This window comes from Carlito syrichta, unplaced genomic scaffold (genome assembly GCF_000164805.1).
Source record: "Carlito syrichta isolate Samal-C Ts95f unplaced genomic scaffold, Tarsius_syrichta-2.0.1 Scaffold316459, whole genome shotgun sequence".
Lineage (NCBI taxonomy): Eukaryota > Metazoa > Chordata > Mammalia > Primates > Tarsiidae > Carlito > Carlito syrichta.
In genome coordinates this window covers 58,045-62,859 of record NW_007260555.1, presented here as the reverse complement: position 1 = coordinate 62,859, position 4,815 = coordinate 58,045, and the positions used below count along the sequence as shown (strand labels likewise).

At 44.4% G+C, this 4,815-nt stretch overlaps 1 pseudogene across 1 annotated transcript; it reads right to left on the bottom strand.

The window, feature by feature from the left end:
* Positions 1–696: 696 nt before the first annotated feature.
* Positions 697–1,877, bottom strand: LOC103277011 (annotated as a pseudogene). The gene has a single exon (XR_505408.2). The product of XR_505408.2 is annotated as a keratin, type I cytoskeletal 19 pseudogene (transcript).
* Positions 1,878–4,815: the final 2,938 nt, after the last annotated feature.

Genomic DNA, 4,815 nt, shown 5'->3' with positions numbered 1-4,815 from the left:
GCGGCCACTGCACTCCAGTGGGGCAACTGAGTGAGACTCCAACCCCCCAAATATATATATATATATGTTGTCTAGGTCCAGTCTAATCCATAATCTCGTTTTGGTTGCTGTCACTGCAGAAAATCCTGCTTCACAAAGATAGAATGTGAAACATGCAAGGAGGCTCTTCAGTGCTGATTTGACAGGAGGCAGAGCTCAGGTGGTAATATCAGTGATGAGGCGTGACGTAAATATAGATGAAGCTTCTCTGGGTTGCCCACTGCTCACCTCCTGTTGTGCAGCCCTGTCTGGTTCCTAAGGTCTGTAACCTGGGGGTTGGTCACCCCTGTGTTAGAGGAATGAAACAGGAGATAGAATGATTTTTTTTTCCAAATTGAATATTTAACTAAAATTAAAATGAGAGAAAAAGAGTAAGAACAATATTTCAGCAGTAACAATAGTGACATTTTCATTAAGGGAAGGGAATGAGAGATTGACTAAAAGTTTACGTCCTATAGATTTATATTTAGGGGGTGTGATGCAAAGATGAGGGGATCTGAAGAATGATTAGTTAGACTCCAGACTTTTTTTTTTCTCCCTGGAGCCATCAAATTTCATTGGCAGGTCAGGGGAGGAGCCAGAGGTGAGGCTCCCTCCCTTCCCATCCCCCTGCCCAGGACATCTCCGCAGGAGGGCAGGAGCCCAGAGCCTGTGGCCTCACAAGGCCTTGGGGGCAGATAGGTCATTGTAGTGGGCCTCCTGGCCCTGCAGCAGGCTGTGGTGGCAATCTCCTGCTCCAGCCGCGATTTGATGTCCATGAGCCGCCGGTACTCCTGGTTCTGCCGCTCACTGTCCGTGCGCACATCACCCAGCTGGGTCTCGATGTTGCCAATCAGGGCCTGGATCTGCGCCAGCTGGGCACCGAAGCGGGCCTCGGTTTCCGCCAGTGTGCCTTCCAGGGCGGCTTTCATGCTGAGCTGCGACTGCAGCTCGATCTCCAGGCTTTGGAGGGTGAGCCGCAGGTCGGTGACTTCGGACTTGCTCATCTGGAGCTGCTCGGTGTGGCCAGCAACCTCCCAATTCAGCTCCTCAGTCCGGCTGGTGAACCAGGCTTACGCATCCTTCCGGTTTTGCTCAGCCATGACTTCATATTGGCTTCGCATGTCGCTCAGGATCTTGGCGAGATCAATGCCGGGAGCAGAATCCACCTCCACACTAACCTGGCCACCCACCTGGCCCCTCAGGACGCTGATATCCTCCTCATGGTTCTTCTTTAGGTAGCTCAGCTCCTCTTTCAGGCCTTTGATCTGCATCTCCAGGTCGATCCTGGCCAGGGTCAGCTCGTCCAACACCCGTCGGCCTCCACACTCATGCGCAGGGCCTGCTCCGTCTCAAACTTGGTGCGGAAGTCATCTGCAGCCAGACGGGCGTTGTCGATCTGCAGGACAATCTTGGAGTTCTCAATGGTGGCACTAAGAATCTTGTCCCGCAGGTCCTCGATGGTCTTGAAGTCGCTGTAGTCGCGGGAGGGCCCGGGGCCCTGCTTCTGGTACCAGTCTCTAATCTTCACCTCCACGTCGCCGTTGGCCTCCTCCAGGGTGCGCACCTTGTCCAGGTAGGAGGCCAGGTGGTCGTTGAGGTTCTGCATGGTCAGCTTCTCGTTACCCGCCAGCAGTCCGTCCGACCCGGCCAGGACGCTGGTGTTGCCGCCGCCGAAACCCCCGGAGGAGGACGAGGACACGAAGCGCGCGGAGGACACTGACACGCCGCGGCTGCCCGAGCGCCCGTGGATGCTGGGCGCGCAGAAGTTGCCCCCCCGGCCTGAAGCGCACGGAGCCGCTGCCCATGCCCCCGTAGGACGAGGTGGCCGACCACTGGCGATAGCTGTAGGAAGTCATCGCAAGACGGACAGGATGGAGCGACGCCAGCCAAGAGCTGTGATGGCAGGAGGGAGTGACTCCAGACTTCTAATTGAAAGTATCCAGGTAGGGTTTGGTACATGAAAGCATTCCTGGAGACTTTATTTCTGGTCTGTTTTATTGTCTTTCTCAGGGACTCATCTGCAGTTGGTAAAAGATTAAATGAGTTAGTTCTTAGAACAACAACAATAACAACAAAAAGCTGGTACTGTTCAAAGCAGAATCTGAACATTAAGACTTCTCTGGAAGATTTCAGTTCTAGGCCGAATTGATGCTTGGACTTCCACCCCCTAAGAGAATGTCTGAAGTTCTTAATATTTTAATACAATATTTTCAACATATTTTTCCAGCTTCATCAGGATTGTTGTTAACCCAGTGGGTTAGCGATGCTTTATAAAATGTCTTTCTTCAGTTTGTATAAGGAGTACTATAAATGTTTATCGCTAAAGTCATTTACCAGTTCAGTTACTGAAATCTTAGTTATTACAAAAACCACAGTCAAACCATAATCAGTTATCTATGAACTAAATGTAGAAAGTTTTTAGAGTCTGTTGAGTATACCATTTTGGTATTCTATTAAACACTGTGACTGCTCTAGAATCTACAATTTTTGACAATCATGCAAAATTCCTACTGAGTGTTGTGAACCTCAGTTTCAGAAATGACAGAGTCTTGAGTCCGGTTGTAGGTTTATTTGTTGTCTTCTTTCTATTTATGAAACATTGCTGTTAGTTGCCTTCATTATTATTATTTTAATTCGACGTGAATTGTTTGGGTAACTTTATGTTATAAAATGGAGCATATTTGTACATGTATTGCATTGCATGTTGCATTGAATAACAATATTGAATTCTATAATTTTAAAAAATGTTTTCTTGAAAACATATAAATTGTTTCACATATGTATCACTCACACTATAATCATTGAAGCAAATATGGTCATATTGCCATAATCTATCCTAATTTTTGTGTTGCAGTGACATACTAGCAGTAAGGTGTGATTAAAAATCTGTGTCACTTTAATAGTTTGCAATAATGTAATTGTGTGTAATTGAATTATTGGGTTATTTATGTGTAATAAATAGAATGGCATTATGATGTGTTTTCATTTTTTTTGCAATCTTTGTGTGGTAACTTCTCATATGAAATATAGTATATGTATGTTTTGAAACTGATTTTTATGGAATTTTTCTTACTCTGAGATATTGTCCTTTCTATCTGTATTAGTTGGTATTCCTTCAGTTGAAAATTACACAATCCTTTCTTAGTCTGTCTATAAAGATACAATATCTAAACAGTCTGGTATTGGCACAAGAATAGGCATATAGACCATTGGAACAGGATAGAGATTCAAGAAGCAAAACCTCAAATTCTCAACCAACTCATCTTTGAAAAAGCCCACCAACAACAAATGGGGAGAGGAAAACCTGTTCAGTAAATGGTGCTGAGAAAACTGGCTGACCACATGCAGAAGACTGAAACAGGATGCCTACCTATCACCATACACAAAAATCAATTCTAGATGGATCAAAGACCTAAATGTAAAACTTCAAATTATAAGAATCCTAGAAGAAATTGTAGGAAACACCCTTATGGAAATTGGAATAGGCAACCAATTCCTGATCAACTCTCCAAAAGTGAATGCCATAAAATATGAGATAGACAAGTGGGATCTCATCAAATTGAAAAGTTTCCGCAAAGCAAAAGAAATCATCAAGAGAGTGAGAAGACAGCCTACAGAATGGGAAAAAATATTTGCCAACTGTAAATATGGCAAAGGTGTAACATCCATGATCTACAAGGAACTCAAATGTGCCAAAAGGAAAAAAAAAAAAACCATAGACCCTTCTTAAAAGAAGACATATGAGCGGCCAACAGATACATGAAAAAAACACTCAGTCTTGTTAATCATCAAAGAAATGCATATTAAAACCACACTGAGACACCATCTAACTCCAGTCAGGATGGCCATCATCAATAACTCAGCAAAACAACAGATGCTGGAGAGGATGTGGGGAAAAGGGAACACTGTTGGTGGGAATGTAAATTAGTACAACCAGCCGGGTTCGGTGGCTCAGCCTGTAATCCTGCGCCTTTGGGAGGCTGAGGTGAGTGGATTGCCTAAGCCCGCGGGTTCGAGACCCGCCTGGGCAGCAAGACATCATCTCTACAATAAATCAAAAAATCAGCCGGGCGTGGTAGGGCGTGCCTGTAATTCCGGTTACTCGGAAGGCTGAGGCGGAAGGATCGCTGGAGCCCAGCAGGTCGAGGCTGTGGTGGCTGGGAGTGGCCACTGCACTCATCTGGGCAACAGAGTGAGACTCCAACTCAAGGAAAAAAAAAAAAAAAAGATCTAAAAATCAATCTTCTATACGACCCAGCAACCCTTCTTCTGGGAATATAACCAGAGTAACTCAAGTCACTCTATAAAAAAGATGCCTGCACATGCAAGTTTATTGCAACATTATTCACAAAAGCAAAAACATGAAACCAACCATGCTGCCCGCTGAAAGTGAACTGAATAAAGGAAATGTGGTTTATTTACATGATGGAATATTATGCAACCATAAAGAAAAACAAAATTATGAACTTCACAGCAACCTGGATGAAATAAGAGTCTATAATACTCAATGATTTATCGCAGAAACAAAGATCTGAGTTCCACATGGACTCACTCATAAACAGACCCTGAACATTTATCATAGTACTATAAGAAAGGGATTGGCAGTAGTGGGAAACTACGAGGGGAGGCGGAGGGCACATAACATCAATAAGGATGCCCACACTTTACTTGAATGATGACCACATATGTACCTAACTCTGAATTGCACCCCACATCTTTCTTTTAAAAAGTCTATTGACTTGTTTAGTTAAGAAGCATCATCACAGAATGAAAGAAATTGGGAAATCAAGTATC